The sequence below is a fragment of the Ciconia boyciana genome, chromosome 4 (genome assembly GCF_034638445.1).
Source record: "Ciconia boyciana chromosome 4, ASM3463844v1, whole genome shotgun sequence".
In the NCBI taxonomy this organism is placed as follows: Eukaryota; Metazoa; Chordata; class Aves; order Ciconiiformes; family Ciconiidae; genus Ciconia; species Ciconia boyciana.
In genome coordinates this window covers 82,783,514-82,810,123 of record NC_132937.1, presented here as the reverse complement: position 1 = coordinate 82,810,123, position 26,610 = coordinate 82,783,514, and the positions used below count along the sequence as shown (strand labels likewise).

Below are 26,610 nucleotides of genomic sequence, written 5' to 3'. Positions count from 1 at the left end.
TATACCATGCCCATTTAAGGCAATATTATTAACTAAAAAAACCCTAATAAATAAATTCACACTACATGTGAGCCATTCTGGGATTTTTTTTAACATATTCTCTAATGCATAAAGTGATGCTGAACCATACTGCAAATAGCTTCTGCTAAATAGATTTTTAATGAGAAAAATAAAATCCAGGTAAACTGCTTAGATGAAATGCCTAGCCTAAAAACACGCAATGTTTCTGTAGGTATAATACAATTTAGCCAAAGTTTGCATTCTCTGCCTATGTATTTATACAAACTACAGAGATGTTGGTTCAATTACTTTTTTGTCTGAGGTCTCCTTCTTTCACCATTGTTAGAAAGCAAATACCATTATTATTGGTACTACATGAGATGGAAGCATAAGATGTGGCCATTGTAATTATTATGCATGATAAAATGGCCATGAATATTAACTATTTAAATATTTACAGTGTTGAAGAGCATCTAATATAGCATGAGAATGCACAGACTCAGAGCTACTGTAGAACTATTGTAAATCAACCATAGTTATTTTTTACTGGTACTAATTCCTAGATGCCCCAAAGAAGGATCAAGGTTCCTTTCTGCAAAATGTTGGCATATATTAAAGGAAAAAAATGTCTCTTGCTCTCTTCTTCACTACCAAGGTAAATCAATTATCAACTGTCTGTTAGGCATAGTACTCCTCTAACAAGAATCCTCACTTAACTGTAAGCATAGGATAAGTGTTGGAAACTACTTAATGCAAATGACAGTGTTTAATTTTATGTTATTATAGAATATTATATTACTGAATATCCTACATGTTGCATATTTTTCCCACTGCAAAGAATTAACACTTGAAAACCCAGGAACTTTGTCTTGCTAGTGCATTCTAATGCTTTTAAAGTGATCTAGCCTGGACTCTTCCCTTCTACTCTTGCTTTTGTAGCAGTATCAGAGAAACATTTTAAAATCTTAAATCCTTTGCTTAAATTAGGCAGTCCCCAAAACTAAACAAGATATAATTTATTTTGGAATATCTTACTTTTTTTTTACCTCTTTAGTATACTACTGACATAAGGGATTTTAGTTTGCCACTGCCTTCAGTCTAAATGCTATTAGGTTTTAAAAGTGATGTGTAAAAATCAATAATATTCACTTACAGTTCACAAATTTAGCAGTGCCTGTATTTTTTCTATTGCATCCTCTAAATAACCTTGAAAAAATTAGAATGAATCAATTGGGATTATACTGGAATGCAACCAGAATAACCAGATTGCAAAGGACACTGTTCCCAGGACATAAATTTTTACTAATACACAGAGTTGTAAGAAGATGACTTCCATATTATTCCATCTCTAGGGTGAATAAATATACTGTATGAATTCTCAAGTTAATACCTTCTGCTGTATGTTAATATTTCCAAGCCCTGAAAATCTCTCTGCAGAAAATCAATAAGGCCTCATTGTCTGAAAAAAAGTATTTATCTAAACATTTAATGTATTTATTTCAAATTCTAGAAGCTTCCATGAGTTGCTAATTCAGAAAGTATTTCTAGGATGTTCTGGTGCTTGTCCTTTTCTTGGAGAAGATTTTAATGGTAAAATGTTAAGTGAATGACCTAGCAATGTAAATTAAAATAACATCTAAAAGCATGTTCTAAAGTGATTGAAAACTTTACTTGTATTGCTGAAATGAGAGAGGGTTAAATCATAGAAGCAGATGTCTTTCCAGGGGTTCTGGTTTTTTTTTAATCTGCAGTTTTAGATTTATAGCAATCTACTGAAAATACTGAAATGGTACTAGAAATATTTTTTTAAAAAGCAGGAATTTTGCAGATTGATTTGTTTTTTTCCTAGTTTATTAATCCAAAGAATGTGATGACAACTGTCTTACTGGTGCTTTGTATTATCAAGAAAAGCATGCAGCACTATAGAGTATTAGCACCATGTACTTTTGCTTTATCTGTTTTAAAACATGGATCACCCTCACATTAAGGATGGATCTCTTGAATAGAATAATTTGCCTTTCACTTGCATGTAACCAGGACTCCAAATAGGAATTTCTGGGACTAAAGTCAAGGGCACAATTCGCATTGGCACTGATGGGTGGTGGACTCCACCCGAGGCGTTACGCAAAATCACACAAATACCTCAGAATCAAAGGCTGAAGTGTATGTTAGTGAGAAGCATGCTTTGACAACAAAAGATACACTGGAGAATGTTGACTTATGATGCTAAAACTGAAAAAGCAGTAATTTAAAAATGTTTCATTTTACTAGATACCTGCATATTTAAATCTGGTTTATTTACAGTGGGTTTTCACTATATTGTATTCTGGGGATATTTGACAAGTTTTTGTGATTTCTTAACACTAACAAATTTCTGCCTTGGTTTTATCGTATTAAGTGATTTTTTAACATTATAAAAATGATAATCCTCATCCTGCTGAGCCTGAAAAATGTAAGCAGTCCTACTGAAGTCAACGGGGTAATTCATGTGGAAGTGTCATGGTTTATCCCCAGATGGCAACTGAGCAATACACAGCCGCTCGCTCACTCCCTCCCAGTGGGATGGGGGAGAGAATCGGAAGAGTGAAAGTGAGAAAACTCGTGGGTTGAGATGGAGACGGTTTAATAGGGAAAGCAAAAGCCGCGCATGCAAGCAAAGCAAAACAAGGAATTCATTCACTACTACCCATGGGCAGGCAGGTGTTCAGCCATCTCCAGGAAAGCAGGGCTCCATCACGCATAACGGTTACTTGGGAAGACAAACATCATCACTCTTAACGTCTCCCCCTTCCTTCTTCTTCCCCCAGCTTTTATATTGCTGAGCATGATGTCATATGGTATGGAACAGCCCTTTGGTCAGTTGTGCACCCCCAGCCTGCCCACTGGTGGGGTGGGGTGAGAAGCAGGAAAGGCCTTGACTCTGTGTAAGCACGGCCCAGCAGTAACTACAACATCCCTGTGTTATCAACACTCTTTTCAGCATAAATCCAAAACGTAGCCCCATACGAGCTTCTATGAAGAAAATTAACTCTACCCCAGCCAAAACCAGCACAGGAAGAAAAGCTATTCATATGCTTGAGAGTGTTCAGGTCTTAAATTTTTTGCATGACTTCTTCTCAATAGTGATAATGCATATAACTTCACAATTGGCTTGCAGTCATTCTCCATGGTAGAGAAATGTATGTCCTCCAGAACTCAAAAAACTGATATACTGAGAGAGGAAGTTACATCTGATGACTATTTCACATTTTCATTCCATGACAAAACAAAATAATCACATATATTCCTGGAGAAAAATAATTTTACATGAATAAAAATAAATAATTTTCAAGTGAAAGGTGGATGAAATTATTAGAGAAGTGAGCGAACATTTATTTTTTCGTAATTTCCCTGGAGGTTAACCCTACACACATCATTTCTTTTTAAAATGTAATACTGTGCAGAGGTAAAAAGAAGTTGATTGGCAGCACTTTGTCTTGTCTTTTCCTTTTGTTCCTGGATTGCTGAGTTTACACTTACCTGTGTGCTTCTACTACTTACTGTTTTGGAGCACTTTTGATTGTGTGTGTATTTGTAATTAGGCCTTTACAACCATATCTTTTGGGTGCTTACATGTAAATATAAAATGACTCTAATAAATTAATCACATTTCCATGCACTCCAGTGCTTGATAGCATTTCAACTTTCAACAGTTTCTCCATTGGCTTTAAAAGGGGTTTAGATTAGCACATTAATTTAATTTATTTCAGATCAAGCTACTTCAGTATTAACTTACTCAGTTCCATCTTCCTGTTTTTGCTATAGAAGTTCAGCTGCAACTATTGATTATATACTTTTTCTAAACTTCCTCACAGGTCTATCCTTTTCTGATAGAGCTAGGAAGCAACATAACAATATAAATATCATCCCCATAAAGAAAATGAAGCTTTTTCTTGATGGTCCCTGATTTTTCAATAGTATAGAATTTATAGATTGACATAGTACTAAAGACAAGAGTGATTTTTGGCCTGTATTCCCAATTACATGGCCATCAGAAATCTTTTAGGAAAAGACTGGACAAGCATGTGCTTGAATTAACGTAGGTATAGTCTTGAAACACAGAGTTGGAAATTATGATCTCTAAGGGCCTCTTAGAGCATTATTTTTTAATTTAACTGTGTCTAATTATCAGAGGCCTACAGTACCTTTATTGACAATTTAAAATTGATTATTTCAAGATTTAATTAGTTTATGATTTCAATAAATTACATGCATATAGGTCACAAAAATAAGGAACAAATTTATCATAAGTGAAAAAACAGTGTTAGACAAAGTTGGATAGAATGCTGGTATATTTTTCTAAAAAGGCTACAAAGCTGAGGGGGGAAAATGATTCCTTTGAATAGTAGTACTGTTCAGATGGAGAACAAAAGAATGTTCAGTTCTTTTATCCTTTGGCTGAATGTTAAAAATACACTGGGGAAGCAACACTACTTAATTTTGGCAATACTGTGTGTGGACACAAAAAATATTTCCCCTTGCTGTAATTGCTGAGCTGGGGTTTTTTTGTTTTGTTTTGTTTTGTTTTTCTTTTTTTTGTCACAATGATCTAAATGACTGAAAAAGTAGTCTACTAAGAGTTGCTATAAAAATTTTTACAGTGGGCTGTCTGAGAATGGATAGCATATTAACTGAATAGCAAGAATAAGAAAAGACATCATAATTTCTACAAATTCTTATGGTTCCACTTATGTTAGCTTTGCCAGAGAAAAAATAAGAGGCACATAACCAGTGAAATAATTGCGAAATCATTCTAAATAGAATTTGTGTAGAGTATATGGAAATTTCTATAATTTGAATAATAATAGCAGAAATAAAGCTATCAGGATAAATGTAAAATATACATTTATCAATATACAATGTAGCATATACCACAAGCAGTGCTACAGCCTGTGGCTTGATAAGAACGCGTAATAAATTTTGTATAGATTCCAAATTATATCTCTACAAGGCTCTAGTCCACGAAATTACTGTAATAGAAATAGCAGTAGAGAAATTACAGTGGAAAGATAACTCAGCACATTTAAACTGATATTGCTGAAAAATACAGCATTATTGACAGATAATTATAACTGTTACTAAAACTGCAACTGGAAGGAAAATTGTGAAATTATTTCTGCAGGATTTATGTTAGGAATAAACAGCCGTAAAGTGGATCACATCATAAAACTTGGAGCATGTCACACCCCAGGACAGACCCACACAAATGCATACTGGAAAGATTAGAAAATATTAAAACAGAAGGATGTTATCTCTGACACCTTTTCAAGGCTCAGGGTGGTCCTTTAAAATCATTCCACTCTTTTTCCTTTGACATCTATTTTCAGCTACAGATACGTCCTGAGAGAACCCAAGCCTTTTTCTTCATCAGGCGTAAGGATCGTTCATTATGTTTAATTCAGGAGCATACAGTACTCATTCTAGCTTGTGTGGCTATTCATATAGTTCCTTGTTTAGCTTTTGTGAACTTCAGCAATGCCTTGGTAACTCAGATCCTTATCCTTTTTTTTTTTCCTTCTGGCATTTCTGATTCTGGGGGAAAGAAGTAGAATGCATACATTTCATACTGCCAGAACTTTTATTAACTACACTAAGAACAGAATAGCCATGCTTTTCTCACAACAAAAGTATGTTGGTCAAGACCCCTTAAACCATTTCCTTCTCCCCTCTCTCTCTCCTCCCAAGCAGAAAGTATTTCCTATATTCACTTTGTCCTAACACTTATTTTCATTATTGCTCAAGTTCAACAACTTCAAAAACCTTAGAGAGCCACATCCTGCTATATAGCTTCTATGTTCTACTGTCCATGAAGTGGACATTCATACTCTTGTTTGCAACTTAAGGTATGTAGTGGAACTGGGATTAAATGCCTTTACACAGAGTGGATTCTACCTAAAACTACACCGTGGAGTATTCTTTTGCCACATAGAAAAACAAAGATACGGACTTATGGCCAATTTGCATGGAAAAAAATTAACTTCAATGTAGTGTTTTGAAAAGAGTAAATTGCTTACTCTTTGAAAAGAGTAAATTTTTTTGAGTCAGATGCACAGAGATAAATCTTCAGTGGTACGTTGGCTTCTTGTACCAAACTTAATACAAAGGAATTTCCAATTTTCTTAAGATAAATATCTTGTCATTCACTTTTTTACCTTATAATGCCACTTCACTTTTTAAAGCCAAAAGATAACTACAAACCCAAGAGTGATCTATGTTTTAAATGTATCTTAGAGATGTGTACCAATCTGATTTTTCAGATGATCTAATGATAAAACTTCCTGGACAACATTGCACCTTATAAGACCAAATCACATAGCAGTTGAAATGCCAGATGAACTTCAAGACAGAGAAACGTAAAGTGATGGACATGGGGGAAAAACAATCCTAGCTTCACATATAAAATGGCAGGCTGATCATAACTATGCAGGAGCTGGACCTTAGTTTATGAAACACCTGTGCAGAACTTCAGCTTAATGCTCTATAGAGGCCATAAAAGAAAATTGGATGTTAGGAATTATTTGAAAAGCAATATGAAATAAAACAGGGAGATCATTCTGATCCCCTTATCTCAGAAAAGATGTATTGGAACTAGAAAAGATTCAGAGAAGGGTAACAAGGACAACCAAAGCATGGAACAGGTTCTTTACAAGGAACAACTGAGTAAGGTAGGATTTTTCAGTCTGGGAAAAAAAGGCAGTTTAGTAAAGGTTATGGCAGCGGCTGCAAAATCACTGGTGGCGTAAATTCAGCAGGACTTCTAACAAAAGAGCCAAGGTCAGGAGGAGCCAAGTTCGAAACAAGCAAAATTCTTCAGACAGCAGCTAAGTTTTCTGTGAATCTCCTCACTACAGGATGCTGTCAATGCAAAAACTTGACATTAGTTCAAGTGGAGCCTGGACTACTATTGTAAAGGAAATCTATTGAGGGTTACTAAACAGAAAAAGCAAAGGAATTCCCTGACGTGAAAGTAATTAGCGACTAGGGAAGTAGGTGGGAGCAGTCTCATATGTGATTGCTATCTATGTTCTTACTAATCCCTGGCCATTGATGGTTCAGGTCCTTTGAACAAATAATGAGATAGCTGTGGAACGCTGGTTGTGTTTGTTCTCATGTAAAGGCCAAGGGCCTGTTTCCAAAGATGCTGCAGGCTTCCAGTCTTGCTGGTTCCAGTGGAAATCCCTCAGTATGTCTTTAAGTCAGTCTGGTGTTATCTTTTTGTTAGTGTTCCTTCAGATGGGTGTTGCGTTAAGAGTTACTGTCATGAAGGAGTCTGAGGAGTGGCTGAAGGGGGGGAACCCTCCCGTTGAGTCACGAGGTTCAGACAGGATCCCCTTGCTTTCTAAACTCCTTCTCAGAGAGGAGTCTAGGGGCGGCTAAGTCCAGTCCTAGTCTCAGACTTGGTCAACGGTTATTTTCTTTCTTTCTTTCTATTCATCAGAGTAAAGGCGACAGCGTTAATTTAAATGCGCTGCACCCCCCAGTCTAGTCGTGTTGCATGAACTATCACGGCCACATTAATAAAGAGTGCAGCTTATTAGAGCAACAGATACACAGATTCTTTGGATTACCGGTGATAAATTTACTGTCTGCAAAGCACGTGCAAATACCAAGAGTATGAGTGACACTGCCAGCTATAAATGCATTAAAGATGATAAAGCAACTCTAGAGAGATTTCTAAGTTTCCCGGGGAGGCACTTGGAATAACCAAGTGTTTGACTCTTACTCAAAGGCGTCCTGATGGGGGGGAAGAGAGGCTCAGCCCGTCGACTGATCCCAAACGTCAGAGTGGTACGTGATGGTGTCTTCCCTAACATTCGCTTTCTCTTAAGCCATTTTATACTATCTTTTACCTTTCGGGTGGAGCTTGAGTGACTCTAGTCATACATCTTTGTTTAGGATTGGTGTAAAGTTTTCTCGCTTCGCTTTAAAGGTATAGGCTAGGAAAAATTCAAAGCGCAAGCTCAGTGAGGAGTGGTCGCACCTTGGAGGCAGGTAACTTTTGGGATGGAGGTGTGTTTTGGTATTATAATGATGTTATAATGAGCAAAGTTCATCAAAGGACAGCATTTTGTCAGAAACATGACAGACTGTTGGCCCAGGGTAGCAAATGTGCAGCTTACTGGTCACACACAATACCTTTGAGTTCCCATTTAATTGCAGAGCCCGGCCGCGGCGTCTCCACACTGCTCCACCCTCCGAACAGTACCTTCTTAGAGTCAGTACATCAAGCTCCCCTGGCGCCACTGACGTCTAAGGTTACAGGCCTAGGGAACTTCCATGGAATGGCCTTGCATGTCAGCTCCATTCCACCTGGGAATCTTCTTCAATGCTGTACCTTACCTAAAAGTGTGAATATAAGTTTAATTTCTAAGTCACCTCCAGCTATTATCCCACAGATGGGATTGCTATCAATACAAAGCAGTTGCAATGTATCTTATCAAAGTACTTTTCCTAGCTGAATGGGGAAGTTTTGTAAAAGTTAACTTTTTTTTCAGATTAAAATGGGAAGCATGCAATGATACCTCTGAGCAGTGATACATCTTTGTCTTTAGAAAGCAAAGGAGGGAAAATTAAGAAATATATGAGCTAGTCAATTCTAGTCAATAGAATATAACTAAAGATAAAATGTGATCCATAGAACTAGAAATTTGCTTATGCAATTTTGGATTGTCAAAAAATTCTCTCTTCAATTTAACTGACTATAGTAATACCTAAATTCCTGGGACACCCTCCCCTCCTCCCCAAAAATATAGTTTTTAATAGAATGTCTAATAATTTATGTATAGCAACCTATTTGTAAAAAAAAGCTCACATTGTATTTATCTCTCCACCCTTCCCACATAATCCAATTTTTTTATATAGCAGCTGCCAGAATTTGTAAATTACAAATGCAAGGATTTTCACAGAAAAGCAGTTCATAGAAATGTCCTTGATCTTGTCATAGTAATCATCATCCCCTGAGCTTAGCATTTTACTGACTATTTTACTGACTATCCTATTACTTTCCATGAATAAAGAAGACAAGTTCTGTGGAAATAGCCCCGTTTTCAGCACATCATTAGTGAGTTTCAGGAGAAAATTACATAATAGCAGTAACACAGAGCACATATGGAGCACTTAAAAACAGACTTTTATTGAATTAATGAAAAGGCAATGATGTTAAGGAAGACAAGCAATTAGTACCTCATCCCTTATGCTCCACCTGACGATATAAATGGTTTCTATTTCTGGATGGAGCAGGAAGTCTTATTTTGCCCTCCAAATCCATATGAATCCAATTTCCAGAAATTGAACACTCATATCTTAAAAAGATACATAGGGCTTCTTTAGGGTTACTGCTCAAATAAAATAAAAGTTCAAAGCCTTCTAATTCATAACTAGTGGAAGAAACTCTTAAGAAATCAATAGCATCGATAGAAACATAAATAAAGCCAAGAGAATCTCCTTTTGAAAGCAAGTTAGCAGCAAAGTTATTTTTTTTAGGGCCAGGTTCTGCCTTGATTTCCTATCTGTGAAATATAGTTCATTGATCTCAGCTTTCAGAGAAAACAAAATACAGTGATGAATCCAGTGCAATATATATATCTGGAAAACCAAACAAAAGCAATACAAATCTGAGTATGAATTTTACTACTGTAAAACTAGTTATTTCCAATAGGAAAGCAAGACGTAGGTGATGATGGATGTTATTTGCTTCTCCTTAACATTTCAATGAGAAATATGCATTCCCAACCATTTTCATAAGAGCCAGTATAACAGGACACAAATCTTCAGTGAATTCTCTAGCTTCTACTGTATAAAAACCACTTGGTCTAGGCAGCACAGCCATAATTCTGCCACGCAGCTCTGTATCTGATCAATTCCTCAATTTCAGGAAAAATTTTTATTTTCAATGGGCAGAATGCTATTGATTGGGTGGACAACTAAAAAGCCAAAAAGGGAAAAAAGGAAAACCTGTAGACTCTGTTCTGCTTGTTTAGTAGAGTGACAGACTCAAGCACCTTCATAATTTTCCATTAGTCAACTGGTTTTATAGAAACGGCAAAATGTAAATGTAGAACTCTGTAGAACTACACTCTGTAGAACAAGGCTGGAAAATGACTCGTAGAATGTAAATAAGGAACACAAATGGCATGGCTTTTGGTATGTGAGGGTAAAGGACAAAAGGAACCCTTGTGATTTTGGATAGTCAAAATTAGGGTATACACAGAATTAATGGCAGATACAGACTCCAAAAGATTGCTAAGGAAAGGTGGCACACAGGAGGCTTTTGTGTTGAAATGGAGGGAGCCTTTGACATGTGCAAGAGATCTGGCTTACAGAAATTACGGAATATGTGATCTCCTAACAAGTAACAGGATATTCTTGGTAATGTTATATGACTTTGAAAGAAAAATAATTGGCTTTGGGAAAGAGCTGCAGTGATTCAGCAAGCTAATTAATGAGTCCCCTCATCTAAGTACAGCTCTGCTCCCCCACATACTTTCCATTTAAATGATCTATATTTGGTGACCTTTGGCTATATTTGGTGACTTTTGACCATACTCAATACAATAGCACACAAATTAACTTGGTGCTATTATGAAACATTTTGTCTCATCTCTCAGACGAAGACAGTTTCATGGGAAGCAGACAGAATACAGACAGTGGTGGGATTTCCTTTGGAAAACACTGAAGGCCATCATCTGACATGTGGGAAAAAGCAACAGCTCTAAGAGATGATGAGAGGGAGGCAGAGGAGTCTACAGAAAAAAAGAGTTCATTTGCATTTTTACCAGCTGCTTCTAATAAACGTTCCTTTTTTTTCTTTGTTGTTCACATAACCTATTCTGGAAATGATTAGGGGGCAGAGTGGGTGAGTCAGTTACTGAGGAAGAGCAGTTAGAACAATGGTTGGAAAATGTAAATTTTGCATGGCAGAAGAGTCGCGTTGTTAGTACTCTTTGGGCACTAAGAATTAGTGCTTTGTGACTAATTCACTATCTATTTTCTAATGTAGAATTCAAATAATTCATAAACTAGAGAAAAGGATTTGAGGGCAGGGTATTGGGGGTAAGAAGGGTAAAAATATAGATTCAGGAAAAGGACTATTCATTGCTCCTCTTCAAGGGAAAAGATTAGGAAGAACTGCAAATACTGGTGAAGCCTGATCGTGAATCATTTAGCAGCTGGCGTTCAAAACAAGCACAATTTATAGTGTAGTTTGTGATATATTAGCAAATGCAGCATTTTAAAAATCCTGAACTTGACTAATTGCTGTTATGAAAGGAAGTGGAAATATTGCGGAATAGCTTGAAACACATAAATAGTTTATTTGTACTCCCTGACTGTAACATTAAGAGAGGAAAATAAACACAAAGATGCAGTGCCTGAAAAATATTTAAAATGTTTACATCATAGCAGTATTTCTCCTGATTTTTTTTTCATTCAACTTGCAGAGTTATGAAGACACTTCTAAAACATATTGAAAAGAGAAAATGGGGTAAAGAGAATATAAAGGAGTTTTATACTACTGAAAAAAAAAAGTTACTCCAAAAAAAACCTCTTTATATTAATAAAAGAAAGCTCTGTTTGTAAAAGTCTGTGTCAGCTTTAAATTAAATCAATTACACTTGGAATCATAGAATGAAAATAAATAAGTAGCTTTATCATAAAATCAATACATTTATTTCTAAATAGTCTACCACAAGGATTGAGTGTTATTTTCAACAGTTACCAGGAAGCTTAACTTTGAAAGTGCTTATGGGGCAGAAAACCTTTTCAAATACCTCTTAAAAATTTTGCAGAAATCTTTCTATCCATTTTTCTTTTCCCTAAACATTGAGCTTTGGCTATCACTTTTACCTAAATGAAAAAAATACGTAACTTCTGTTCAACCTCTTGGATAAATGACAAGGTGATTACCATTGGCTGAAGTGGGTCTATGCTTAAATGCTTAAAAGCTTAAAATGCTCAAACAAAATCCTCTCTATGAAGCAGTCCTGGATCAACAAACAGGTCACTTATCACTATCTCAAACTTGAGAATTCTAGCATTTTGCCAAAGTGCCTGTGTTTCTGTACCTCATCACATGGTTCTCATCCGTGTGGCCTTTTCAGTCCTTTCACTTGATGTGACTCATCATTTTTTCATTATACAATTTAAAGGGCTAATTCCCCAGTTGTACTAAAATAGATTTTGATGCAGCTGAGGCATGGCACCAGTGAAGATCTACATGTCCTCTTTCTGCTTTTTTTGTGCACTTCTTATTTCCACCAGCTTTTAAAAGCTCATTGTTGTCCATTAGTTTGGAAGGGATCAGCCTGAACACAGCACTTTTTCACATCTCTCCCTCATGTCAGAGTACTCCCCCCAAGGTTATAGGGAGTTCTTCTGAAGAAAAATTGAGAAGAGCAAACCGCTGAGCAGTCAGCTCAACCACCAACTTCAGGATTATGGAGAGAAAGTAGTATAACATTTCTATGTGGGTCAGATGACATAAACAGCTGAAGCCTGATTTTGCTTTTTTATTTAAAGTAATGACATTCTGTCAACTGCTTAATGTTGTATGATGTATGAGGATGATGTATTACAGGGGTTCTCCAACTGGGCATGCTTTTTTGCCACCATCATTAGCAATGACAGCACTACACCAGCAATTGCACAAGTTCCTGGTTCTTTGCTGGGCCCCATTCATGCACAGCATAAGGCAAGCCCCACCTTTCTCTCACATGGTGTTAAGTCTAGGTTCCTTGCTGTGCTCTCTATGTTCAGAAGAGGCCCGTAAAAGGCTCCTTGTGGTCCTGAAATTTTGGAACCTACAAGTGTACCTCAACCCCAATCTGCAATGCATATAGCGAAGTCCAGCCAGGTAAGGCTTTCTCCTTCATAAACAGTGAGCGCTGCCAAAATGCACGAACTTTAGAACAAATTAAAAGTACCCAGTGTTGTTTGTTTTCTCTGTTTGTAGGCACACATTTCCAGTAGCCAGGAACAGATTCCCTCCACTGCCTCTCCACACAGGGCTAAAAGTTGGCTAAGTGCTGGCTCATGACTCTCTAGTTTACTATGTTGCAGTAATTTTTGTATCATACACTGCAATCTCTTAGTCTAGAACAAAAAACTTAAGCTAAAGGTTAGTCAAACAGGATTTAGATGATCTATAAGAAAGAATTAATTTACTGGAGCAGCTTATATTACTGCCTGTTTAGCTCTATTTTTAGGTGTTGAGATCTTCTTAGGTACATGGATTAAGTTACAGGATCCTGAATGGCAGAAATTTGAAAGGACTGTGATCGAGATACCACAGTGAGAGCAATCATTCTAAATGAGCTTGACTGGCTCAAGTCATATGACAGTGGAAAAAATACCAATATTTAGAACTGAATATGATTTTAAAACATTGGATGGAAGGAGGAACCATATGATTATTTATTCCACATGTGTGAAAAAAACAAAGATCTTAACAAACTGGAAGAGCTGTTAAGGGAAATCTGAACTGTAATACTTAAAAGCCAGAACTTATGCCTGTAGGTTTTTTTAGTGCAAGTTCCTAATTTACTAGTATCTAGTAATTAGATGTTTTAGCATATCATGGAGGATTAAGTTCATCAGAAAAACACTGCATAAATGAAATTGTGTAGGCTTGTGGAAACAGCTGTTGAAATCTCAATGCAAAATGATGAATATTAAAATGAAAGTTGAAATTTCGCAGGGAATGATATATGTTGTCAACTTTATGACAAAGTACTTTTGAAAAATGAAAAGCTTTGGAAAGTTAAGAGGCATGGTATCTGGCAAGCTCTGTTATTTTGCTTTGTGTGCAGGAATTTTCAAAGGATTCCATGAAGGCAATCCTCAGTCTAGGATTAAACACTGGAAGTACTTTTTCATTCACTTGGAACAGCATTCATGCATGTGCATTGCAAGGTACATGACATCATAAAGTTGAAGCCACATGACATCATAAAGTTGAAGCCACAGCATTCCTTTCCTATTTTATGTACTTGACATACGGCATGGTACGTCTGTGTTGTTCTTAATGATTAAGAGTAATTGCTACATTTTACTTGTAGCAATTATCCACTTTCTTCACCCCTGCAGCCTAACTGACTGTAATTCTAACCACCCCAAACAGAGGCACTTTTTGTTTCAAATTCTGAGATGTGGAAGACATCTTTCCCTTTTGCCTTATGTTCTTCACCTAAATCCTACAATTCCAGGTTGTTAAGTAATCTGTTGAGTTGAACTGAAGGCCAATGAATTGCATTTTTTTTTAAAGTCTGAAATCATAACTTAACTGGAAAAATACTCTATAGCTTTTACATAAAAAATAAGTCTCCACTTGTTGTTAGGTTACGACAGCCTGTTTAGAAAAGCTCAGGAAAGGCAATATTAGTATTAGTGAGAATGTATTCATTTCTGATTAAAGTTGATAGGAAATTTGAAGACAGATTCTACAAGACCTTTTTTTGTCTCTGCTTAGTTGCTTGTAAGAGTGGAATGCTTAAGTGTCTGATAGGATCCTGCAATACTAATCGGAACTAAGTATACACTCACTCCCCTTCGATAAAACCATCTTTTACAGAGGGGAAACTTTTAATGCAAAACAGCACAAACCTCTCTGCATTGTCCCAGGACTGCATCCTGTACGATGCTAGAGAAGACCAGGTGAATTGCTAGAAGAAAGTTAGATGTTCTGAAGGTGCATCCGCGCTCCATGTGATAAACGAGGAGTTACACATTTCTGTGAATGAAAGACAATGACGTTACTGAGGTCTGCCTTATATATCAGCAGACCACAAAATACTTAGCATGAACACAGGACAATTATCAAGGGGCTTAAATTACAAGATCACAGTTAAACATCAGCAGTCTTCCGTAATGGGAGTAACAGCACAGATTGCCTATGGAGATTTTTTGAAAAGGCAATTAAAATGTCTATTGAGACTAGGAAATGTACAGTTGGGGAAAAGAAGACTGAGTGAATGACTTCTTAAAGTCCCTTGTAACTATACTGTTTTTAATTCTTTGTTCTGCAAGGATTTCTAGGTGGTTTTGGAAAGATGCAAAATTTCCCTAAAAAATTATCTGGGCAAGCAATACTCAGGATCTGTCAGAAGCTCCAACACATCCTTTGCATTCTCTCTCCTCCATTTTTATAATGACTATAAAACAAGCTGTTAATAAACTTTTAAAGCTATTTTTAAGTTTTCAAATGAAAAAAAAAATCCTTTTACTTAAAACTTTAGATCCTCAGTGGCCCAAATGCTACTCTCCCGTAACTGGAGAACAAGAAAAGGGCCTAAAGAGCTTTTCTTTTGCACAACTGTTGGCACTAAGTCCATTATATAGCATTTATAAGTCTATTTTTTAACATTTACATGGTAGTTCTCGCAGCCATCAAGTGAAAGTGAGGCTCCAATTTCCGCGTTTCCTGCACGGATACACAGGGAACGCCCGAGCCCTGAGTGAAGCTAGCAGCGTGTAACCTCACCCATCTGAAACCACAGTGCCAAAACAGCGGCGTTATCCCCATCAAAGGTGGGGACTACGAGACGGGCAATAGCATTTTGGAGAAACTCCCAGATTTGAGCAGTCCGACGTCAGAGGATATTGGCATTTTGGGGACTGGTGCCCACCAGAGGACTAAGGCGAGCTCTTATTTCCAGGCGCGCCGCGGCTGCGGTCTGCAACTGGCTCAGCCGCGCCCGGGCACAGAGCCATCTCCGGCAGCCAGCCCTTCCCATTTTAAGCAGCTACCTTTGCCCCTACTAAGGAGAGCAGCAAAGCGCGTCAGCTCACCGAGGCTTACGGCGAGGGAGGCGAGCAGCTGAGGGGGAGGGGCTCACCGCACGCCGGGCGCAGCCCGCTGCCGCCTCCTTTGAACCGGATCTCTAAGTTTTGAGGGGAAGCAGCGGAGCCGGCGCGGCCGGGGATGGGCAGTCAGACGCCTCGCGGTGCCCAAAGCGCACTCAAGCGCCGTCCCCCAGCCGGACCCCGTCGAGCGCTGCCGCTCGCCCCCGCCCGCCGCCAGCTGACCGTTATCCGCCCCTCAGCGCTAAGGAGGGACCCAGCGGCAGCGAAACGCACCACTGGCGCCGCGCCTCAGCCCCGCCCCCCGGGCACTGCCACGCCCAGCCCCTCCCCATTGGCTACCTCCTCTGCCCACCAGCGAGCCCCGCCCCCTCCCGAGGCCCGGCGTTCTCTTCTCGCCTCCCGAGTGGCCGGCGGGCCCTGTCAATCTCTCGCACCAAGGGCGAGAGGCGCCCATCGTCCTTGGCCGAAGGCTTCCCCTCTCCCCTCTTCGAGAGGCCCCGCCCGCGCGCCCCCTCCGCATCCGGGCGGAGGCGCGGCCCGCCCCGGGCTCCTGCCGCGGTGGGAGGGTGGGGCGCTCCGTGCCGCTGTGTGCTCTCCGCTTCGGAACGCCTCTCCGGCTGAACCCTGCCGGGCTGGCCCCATCTCGCAGCTCCCGCGGCGGGGCAGGATCAGGGGGCAGTGCCCAGACGTGAAGGGCTCGCCGCCGACTCTGCCGGCCGGATACCGGGCGCCGAGCCTCCCTCCCCGTCGCACGGCGGAGCCGGTTCCCTTCAGCTCCTGCACAGCGGCTCCTGCTGTTCCGCGGAGCCGGCAGGTAGCTGTCCTGGCCGCCTTTCGGAGGGGCGTCGATTGTGGCGGCCGCAGCCCCCCTTTCGGCCGAGGCCTTTAACCGGCCCCCTCCCCCTTCCTCCGGTAGCCGCGGGGTCGGGGGGGGGCAGAGCCCCCTACGTGCGGGAGCGCGCGGCGGCGGTTGCAGGTGGCGGTTGGCGGGGCTCGCGGCACCGGCCCGCGGGCGGGGCCGCCAGAGCGGGGGGATCGGGGCGAGAGGCTGGCTGTGCTGGAGCCGCTGCGGGTCGCGCTGCGCTCCTTCTTCCAGGTGAGGGGCGGGAGGGCGCCGGGGGCCTGCGCGCCCTCCCGCGGGGTGAGGCGGGCGGGAGTTAGCGCCTCGCAGTGCGGGCCGTGGCGGCGCCGGCAGCGCGGAGCGAGGGGACGCGACCCGCGGCTGGCGGTGGAAGGGCCCGTCGCCTTCCTGTAGCTTCTCGCCTGGGTAGCAAAGGCTGTCGCTGTGAGACCTCCGACTGCCCTCTCCAGAAGAAGTGTTGCTGCCGGCTTGTTTGGTTTCCTGACTAATCGCCGATTTCGGTGGTGCTGGCGGTGATTAGTCCGACCGAGCATTGAGCTGTTTTTGTAGGAACAAGTGAGTAAGTTCGTTTTCCTGTTCTGTAGAAACAGGTTGCTGGGGTGCATTTGTACTGCCTTGGTTGAGCAGATTAGAGGCAAACTGAGCTGCCAGTGCTTTTTTTTTTCTTTAAAAAAAAGTTACTTACAAACGCACTCTGAATACGGTGGTTTGATTTGAAGTTTGATTCATTAAAATCTCTAAGAGTTATATTTCAGGTGATTTGCTGTGAAACTTTTACAGAGCTTATTTTCAGGCTTCCCTGTTAACTTTGCTGGCAAACCCTTAATGGGTGTTAAAGTGATGTGCTATGTGTAAAAGGAGTTGGAAGATAATCGAAAATTTTTTTCTTAATGCATTTTGTATGTAAGATCTTTTGTAAGTACATACATAGTTATAAATATATACTGTGCAAAATTATCCTTTATTTTGCATATTCTTAAGCATGATCATAAGTGAAGCACACTGCTAAGTGTATTAAGTGTTGCTACCTGGGTTATGACTACTTGTAGGGATAAACAACTTATCTACGCTGTAGATTCACACCTTTTCCAAATGCTAATAAATGTCTAGCAGATGCATTTTATCTTGAGCTGCGTTGGGATGTTAAAAATCCAAGATGGGAGTAATGCAATTTTCCTTTTAGAGGGAAAAGGTGAGATAGAGGTTGCTTTGTTAACTATATTTTAGGAGATGTCTTCTACTGACCTCAACATCGTTTTGTCAGTTTCTTTTGACTGGAGGAGTTTCAACAAGTGAAACAGTATTTGTAATGGAAATAAGTGGTATGTTATTGTGCTGGCCTGAAATAGAGAAGTTACCTGGCAAACAGCAGACTAGTTCATCAGCTGAGAATGACTTTCAGCTAATGAAAAGTATCTTTTTGTCTTGCTACTGTATTTTTGAATCAAATAGATTTGTTTATAAAATGTAACCAAATTTCAGAATCTAGAATACCAGTTCTGATACAGTGATATATTGCATTTTCTGTGTTGTTTTTTTTCCTGCATGATCAAGATAAAGATATTCAAGGTTAGTTGGGAGATTTAACCTGTTTGTTTGGAAGACTTGCAGGCCCTGTCTTAATAACCTTTTTGAAGTTGTTCTTCCATTAAAAAAAAGTCACTGAACCTGCAAAAGTTTTTCCTCATCTAGTTTACTTATGTACGATTAACAAGACTGAATTTACTTCCTGTGGTAATTTTTCACTTTTTAATAGTCTCATAACTAGATTAAATAAATTTTTAAAGCTGATGCAGTGTATCAAAACTTAGTGTCCCAACTGCATCCACAAAGTGTGTCCTGTGAAAATAGGATTGTTTACGCTTCAGTAGTGACTATGCTAAGTTGTTCTGTGATTAGAAGTATTGAAGTTATATGTATTTGTAACATCTTTACTTTTGTCTTAAAATTGTGTTTTAATAAAATATTAGGAAGTCTCCTGGTGTTTAAGATGAATTTGGTTTAGTTATGACTTTGAGACAACAATAGATCAAATGTGAGGAATAGGGAAGTGGCAGTGGTTACTCTTCTCCAGTAGCCTGTAATTACAAAAAACAACTTTCTAAAGAACAGGGTACTGATCAGCTGCATTTACTATCTCTAACTTTTCTTAATAAGTCATACCAGCTAAACAGTTTTTTTCAGTCTGTTATAAACAAAACATACAGCTATTTCTTGTTTCTTAGGTTTTTCTTTTTACTTTAAATGATTGTTTTGGAATGGCATACACAAAAATAATAATGCAATTAAAGGCACACACAAACCACAGGAAGAACAAAGTTGTAAAGGAGTTTGGGGTGCTGCTTCTTCACAGTTTAAGTTCACTGATTCAACTGGAAACTAACTGCAAGAGTTTTCAGTCAATCCTATGTACCCTACCCACAGTTGTATGAGCAAAAGAGCTGACGCAGTGTTTAGGGGAAGAGTGGGACAATGCTTTTCAGCAGTGGACTATGGTTAGATGATCTTAAATTCATCATGATACCTGGGGGTTATTTAGCAGTGAAAATGGGATGGTATATTCCCAAGGAGCAACTAATGTACCCTGGAAGAGTAGGCAAAAGCATAAGGAATATAACATTTTTTTTGCTTTGCTTCTGGGCCTTTAATGTTCTTTCAGAAGTGTTTTGAGACTTCTATATAATTGTTTTCCATCATCTATTAAAAGGCAGAAAAGTAACTTTTATCTAATTGTTGTATACTTTCTGGCAATCCTTAATTTAATTTTTTTTTTTTTGGCTATGCAGGCATTTTAATGCTTCCTCAGTGCTGCTGCAGGACTGATGCAGTGAAATGAAGCCTGCTGCTGCTGAGCTTGTTTTTCTCAGTATAGTTCTGAGCAGCCTCCTAGACATTGTCATTGGGATTCTAGGGGTTTGTGGGCCACAGCTGAAATAGTTCAGTGAAGAAAAATGTTTAAGCTAAACAGTTGCATAAATAAAAGCAGACTAGTAAGAAAGTAGTTAAAAGCTAGGCTGATGATCACAGATAAAGACAGTGACTGGAACATCTGTCCCTCCCTGTGACCTTAGGTAAGCCACTTATAATTTAATGTCTCCTCCTCGGCATGGGGGGGGGGGCATTATACTCCAGTCTGTGCTGTAGAATTGGTTTGAATTTTGGTTACTTAGAGAGCTTTCTGAAAGCAGTACTTTCAAATGAAGTTCTGAAATTCTTAGTAAGTAGTAAAGTACTTAGTTATGTTCCAAAAATATAGAATAATTTATTTTGATCAGATTTAGCTCACCTGTTATATTTTAGTTCTAGTATTCAATAGATGTGTTCATTACCTTAAATGAATGAGTAGGAGGATTCTTCCTAAGAAAAGGTGCAGAGAATATTTGTAAATATTAAATATGCTACACTATCAAAATATTACCAATGTGTTCACCAGTGCATTCTCCTAGGATGTTTATTGAACTGCATTATCCTTCTTCTGTTGCACAGAGCATTTTTGTTTGAACACATTTCACTGTAGTTCTGTTCAGTAGCAAGTTACTGTTGAGTGTGTGAACTTTCTGCTAGGTTAGTGAGTCTAATGGCTTTACAGAGGTGTTTGAGTGCTGAGGCTGGTCTAAAATAAGCAACAGGAGCAGCAGGTACCTGTGGCCAGATGCAGCAGGAGAAGGGAGCCATCATGCTGACTCATTATATTGTCTAATTGCATTTTTCAAAACAAAATTTCAGACTTAAGTTGTCTGTATTTAACAGCCTTAAAACTGTTCTTTTTGGTTCAATTTGTCTTTGGGCTTGAGGTGCTGATTACCTAGTAAATGTTCACCTGTTATGTTTGGAAGGCTGCATGGGCTGTATTTTTGCAGAAAAATACTGTTGTGCTTCAGAAGTAGGGGCTCCTTGGCAGATTACCTTTGTGATGCTGGAACTTGTGATTTAGTCCAGGGTAGGACACACCTTTGCAGCCTAGAAGACAGTACTATTTAAAAATTGTATTGTGATATATAGAAAAATCTCTTGAGTACCTTTCTGTATTTAAGAAAACATTGTCCATTTTAGGTCTTTATATTTGGACTTAAATGAAGCAGCTTGCATTTCTATATGTAAAGATGTGAAAAGACTTTTCATGTTTCAACAGCTTTTTAATTTAATGATATAAAGCAGTCTTATAAAGGTATTCAGTGTTGCTTTAGAGAAGTTCTAGTAGCTTAAAATGAAGTACATAATTTCAGATATTATTGATATTGTTTATGTCAGTTTAAATGTAGATAATGTCCATATAAATACAGATATCTTCAATTCTGCAGTAATCTTGGGAAGATGAAGTAATACTGTAGAGACTGCAGTCAGGGACATGTTTTCTCTAAGGGAAGAGATGTTTCACTCTAACCTTGACCACTAATATTTTCTTACTTGTGCCTTGCAAACACTGGCTTCTGAAAACAAAGAATTCAGTATAAAATGTTCTTCATTTCTCTTTCTGTGGAAGATTGCCTCAAACAATTGCTACTCATTCATTTCTTACAGTATTCCAGGAGCAGGTTGCTCAAGGTATCAGGTTATCAAAGTTTTTACTTCTGTTTAACATTTGCTGCCAGTAGGCTGAGGTATCTCTAAATCTGGAGAGATAACAAATGATGAAATGCAAATTTACAGGTAACAGTAAACAAGCAGAGAAGAATTTTACCAATTCCAGACAACAGGAAGACAGAATGGCTAAATGTACTCTTAAGCTTTTGAAAGATGGAGAGAGATAAATGTCTTTGCCTTCCAGAATTGCTCTTTTAATGTTTGCTTTTAATTTTCTGACTTTGAGCTCTAAGTAGAATCTGTTGATTATACTTGGAATTTTCTTCTGAAAAAAAAAGGTCTATTTTTTAAGGAAATAAGGTATTTTTTATCTGCAGTTCTCTCATCTGCTGCCTATACAAATGTGGAACTTGTTGGGCAGTTTTAACCAGGTTTAGATTTTTATGCCTCTGAAGGTATGTTCCTATAAGCTTCATAAAAAACAAAACAAAACAATTTAGGTAGAGTAGATATTTGTTAACTATCCACAATGAAGGAAGGACGTTATCTATTCTGTGTGGTAATAGCTTGAGAGCTGTTCAGCTTGCAGCTTGTAGTTTGGGGCAAGCAACAGTACATCTCTCTTTGCTGAGTGAGAAGTGAAGGTAAAGAGTTTTATTGCGGGAAGAAACTAGCGGTTTTGCAAAAAAGAGAGCTCAAGATGTAACAAAGGGAGGCCTGGGAATACTGTGAAACATGGAACATACGCAACAAGCTGAAGTTACTGAAATGGGGCTGTGTGGGCGTTGAACACTCATCGATAGAGAGCTAAGTTTGGCTAACATTGTTGCTTTTGAGGAACAATTTGCTTAGTCTGAGTCTGTCTTAGTCTCCCTAAGTAGTAAATTAAGAGTTTACTACATGGTGCCTGCATCAAGATACTGACATTTTCTTATTTTAGTGTATGAGAATTTTGTTTTAAAATAAAATTGGTGTAGTTAGTTAATTGCCATCAGACCTGGGCAAAACTGATGTCAGTAGCATACAGGCTGTTTTGTTCTCAGAACTTTCAATTACACCAGATGATTACATATTCAGTATTGCTTGGTTTTGTATAAAATTTTGGGAGACTTCTTTTTTCCACTGAGTTTCATCAGAAGTCATTGATTTAAGTATGTTTTATATTAGATGACTAATGATGAATTTAAGATCTCGACTGTGGCTAATTTTTTTCTTTAAATTCGTGTCACTGCACATCTTATGTGTTCAATATAAAGGTGGAAAGATGACTCTAATAGTGTGGTGTCTGAGGGTTTTATCTATAACATTTTATTCCATATTAAACTTGTAAAGCAAGAAGAAAACTTTATGGAAGCCTTTTTGAGAATGCAATGCTGTAGTTTAATTTTAATAAAGACGTTTAGGCAGACATTGCAGTGAAAGCCATACATGTGAGGGGAGAGTTGCAACTATATCTGACAGTAAAGTACTTGGAATTAATTGCTGTAGACAGTACCTATCTAATTTATGGAGACTGTTAAAGCAGCAGAATCATTTGATTGCTATGTAGTTGGTTATCATAAGAAAACCTTGACAGACTCATAGCGGCAAAACTTACTCTGGAGACGTTTTCCTGTACTGTGGGTTGTCCCTTTCCTTATGTGTAGAGTTGGCAGGAACATCTATGGTTAACATCTGTTGTAAGGTTGTGTATTTTCAGTGCCAAAAACATTGTCAAATTAAGTCTGAAGTTTTTCATACTAGTTTCTGCCTCAAAAAGAAATAGGAATAGTTTGGATTAAATCACTTGGCTGATTTGGAAAACAAACATAGGGAAAGACTGGACAATATGGGGGGAGAAAAAAACCCCAAACAAAACCAAAGAAAAACTCTCACCCAACTAACCAACTTGCTGATGAGTTCTGGTACTGTTAAGATAAAGCATGTACTAGAGTTTTGGTGGGGTGGTTGATCAATCTCTTCATTGTTACGTATTCAGGTTTTGCTGAGGTCTAAGGCTTTTGGAAACACCATTTATAACGGTCCAACAGAGCTGACGGTTTGGAAGAAATTCTACAAAAATTACCTCCTGACCGTGTTAAGTCTGGGCTGCATGAATGGAACAAAACTTTTCTGGAACCTGCTCTGTCATGTTGATGGGAGATAGCTGTGCTGCCAGGCACTGGAATTTAACACAGAGTTACTTTGCAGCTTGTGATTTCTGTGTTTTCTTTGCTTCTAACCAGGAAAGGGAGGAAACACATGACTTTAACAGTGAGTGGATGACTAGGGCTGTGACCTGGGCTTTGTGTGAGCTGGGGGACAATGGAGTATTTCCCACCTCTCAGATCCCAGTGCATGTAATCCATACTGGCCATGTATGGAAGAGCATGCTTTGAGCTGCAGTGCAGTACAGTTGTAGTTGGACTAAAGTAGAAGAAGGCTATAGGGGGGAAGAAACCCAAGTGATTCAGGAACAGTTGAGAGGGCAAATGAATTTTGGTAAGGTCAGAATGAGGAAAGGCAGAGGTACTGAAACATATTCTCAGTAGTTCTGTGTTGTCAAAGCCTGTGAAACGTAAGTACCTGCCTCTGGAGGTCTGGCCTCATACAAAGGAATCATGTTCAATACTACTGGCAATAGATGACTGTCTTATGGGGTCAAATCATGATCTGTCAGGTGTGAGCATCTGATGTCTTATTTTCTAGGCTTGTTTTTCAGGAACGTAGCACAGGAGTTAATGTCTGATGTAACTGCAGTTGCAAGCTGAAAAATTCCAGAGTTAAAATCATTTAACTTAACTTAGAGGCGAGCCAAATTCCTTACAGTAGAATATGACCATGTAATTAAAGATAAAGGTGGGGAGGAATTGGTCTCTCTGGTGAATTAAATAGGCTTCTCATTTTGAAAACTGCTATTCACAATCATTGTGGAATGCTAGAGCACACTATGTACTTTTTCCTATCCAAATTTGAACCTGAAAACAGAATTAGTGTCTTTTGGACTTTTGGAAATTTTTTTTTTCCACATAGCACTGGAGTGCTTCACCATCATGCATAATTTTGTCTTCAGACATAGTTATGGTGTTAGATGAAATGTAATGCTATCCTTGCTTTGTTTTCTAACTTTTATATATGTTCAACTTTACAGTTTCTTTAGCCTAGCTTTAAGCTAATCTATACCTTTCAGTTGTTCTGCTATAACAGTTGAGTACTGATGGTACAGTGCTTGATGTAGGAAATGGAAGCATCCATTATGTAGCATTAGCTAGCTCAGCATTAGCTTTCTGTCAGCTATAACTCATTTAAGTGTGTGTGTGGTGTTGGAAAAGTGAAAAAACAAATTACTGGAATGCTACTTAACCATCGCTTAACACCTTTAGTAAGGTGTTAAATGTAACACTCTTTAGTAAATAAGCTTTAATACTGTCATTATTTTTTTTTAATTATTCCTTGTGTTATACCACTCCTTTCTGAAAACTGGCTTTCAACTGTTACTCTAAAAAGATGATTATTTGATCCTGCAAGAAGGATCCATGCACAAAAATTTTAACCAAGTAAATGCATTCACTTGCATGGAATCCTGAAGTGAAGTTGGTGGAATTTTTGTGGTGAAAGCCTATAATGATGTGTGATTTGTGGGTTAGGGCCAAACTTTTCTTCTTGGTCAGTGAGAAAATATAAATATTTATGCACTGAACAGAAAATAGCAGTCTTCAGTTGATGTTCATTTTAAGTTTACAGAGATGAAGAGATTGCTTGGGGATGTTAGTTGTTAGTCCAGTCTGTCATTTGGGGAAAAATTGTATTGAGTTAGGGTGTCCCTGAGTACTGTACATGTCTTCTGACGTGACAGTATTTTGACCAGAACTGGCAGTTGGTTGGTGACGAAGGCTGCATTATTGCTTGTTAGGTAGTAGTCTTTCAAGTGACAAAATTAAATGTACAGATCAGATACTAAAGTTTGGATACTAATAGCCCTCAGATTTCTTCATGTGACTTCAAACCTTGGTACAAGAAAAATTACAGTAGCTTAACTAGAATGGACTTTTTAAACAAGCTTCAATAAAGATAACATATTTTTGGTTCATTTTTGTACAGAGGAAGATTTAATTAAATATGTTAATAAATAAAGCTGTTTTTCTGTTAGATTTTGTGTATTAAAGAAGGATTATATGTGGCCATATGCAGTTTGCTGATGAACTTTCCCTAGGGAAATAGCTATATATGTGCAAATTTAAAAGCTCATTCTAGGATCTTGAACTAATTATGTTCATTGAAAATAATGTGTGGCAGTTGATACTGTAAGAGGGAAATGTAATTTTGGATTTTTTTATATATACAACTTGACAGGAAAACCTGACTTTTTAGAAGGCTTGGCTGTGTAAATTTTTATTCACGAGAAGGCCACTCAGACTTAGGTTGACATTTTCAATTAGGCTGCTTATTTGAGACTCGTTCATATGTGTTTGTGGACTGAGACTGTGTGTATGTAGACTTGCATTCAACTACATAGAACTTAATGTTGTATGGGGAGAATCTTACAAATCTGTAAAAGTAAACAAATAGATTTTTTTTGAAAATTCATTATTTTCAGGAATGATGATTATCTCATTTGCCTGCCAAAATTCATAAATTCTGTTCTTGTTTTGCTTTGCAAAACTGTTCTGTTAATCTAGAATGGGTTGATATTAGGAAGGTAGAAGCAGAAAAAGACTGGATGCTACCTGAACAGTACAGTTGTCTGAGGGAGTCATAGAATGTGAATAGAAGAATTTGTTGAAAACTTAGACTTTTAGGTAAAAAAGACAGAAGTAGTAATGTAGAAGGTACTTGAGATACAAACACTGCCTTGTTGGAATAGCTGGTAATCCAAAGTTTAAGTGCACTTGTGAACTGCTAGTTGCCTTGAGTGCTGAAGAGCACAAACCAAAATAAAAATGTTTTGAGGCCATGTATACTGAGAAACAAATTGCATAGCTGAGCTCCTGCATGATCTGTTACAAGGAGGTTTCATTTGCCTTTGAAATTAGGGTATTATGTTTGCTTTCTTAAATAAACGTGTATATTTTGAAGTGCGAAGAGTTTGATCTGCATGTGATCAAGAAGTAGTAGTTGCTTTGCTTGTTTTCCCTCTTTGCTGCTGAAACTCTAGGAAGTATTTCCAGCTCATTAATATATTGCATACTTTGTGGAATAAATGTAGCAAATATGGGATCTGATCTTCAGTATTTTGAAAGGCAGGCTGGCTGGGCAAAAATGTGAACAGTGGTTTTTGATGGCCTGAATGTGGATACTGCTGAAGATCTGATGCAGGTGCATCTTCACTTTTTGTGTGTTCCATATGTTTCTCATCTTATTAATGTTGAGAATGTCCATTGAATGCTCTCATGTCCATTCAAGAGGAC

The 26,610-nt window shown here is 38.5% G+C and overlaps 1 protein-coding gene and 1 long non-coding RNA gene across 6 annotated transcripts in view; one reads left to right on the top strand and one right to left on the bottom strand.

Annotated features, from left to right (window-relative positions):
* LOC140651078 (uncharacterized) overlaps positions 1-16,005 on the bottom strand; it is a 37,088-nt gene extending 21,083 nt beyond the window's left edge. For both annotated transcript variants that reach the window (XR_012042252.1, XR_012042251.1), the window contains exons 1-3: positions 15,823-16,005; positions 14,638-14,764; positions 8,176-8,379 (exon numbers count right to left, since the gene is read on the bottom strand). This is a non-coding gene — a long non-coding RNA (uncharacterized lncRNA). The remainder of the gene's footprint in view (positions 1-8,175; positions 8,380-14,637; positions 14,765-15,822) is intronic.
* A 513-nt stretch (positions 16,006-16,518) lies between these two features.
* CSNK1G3 (casein kinase 1 gamma 3) overlaps positions 16,519-26,610 on the top strand; it is a 117,630-nt gene continuing 107,538 nt past the window's right edge. For 3 of the 4 annotated variants that reach the window (XM_072860396.1, XM_072860398.1, XM_072860399.1), the window contains exon 1: positions 17,004-17,254. The gene's annotated coding sequence lies outside the window, so the exon portion shown is untranslated. Of the gene's footprint in view, positions 16,652-17,003; positions 17,255-26,610 lie in introns of those variants that run through there. The other variant, XM_072860397.1, reaches the window with a different exon arrangement.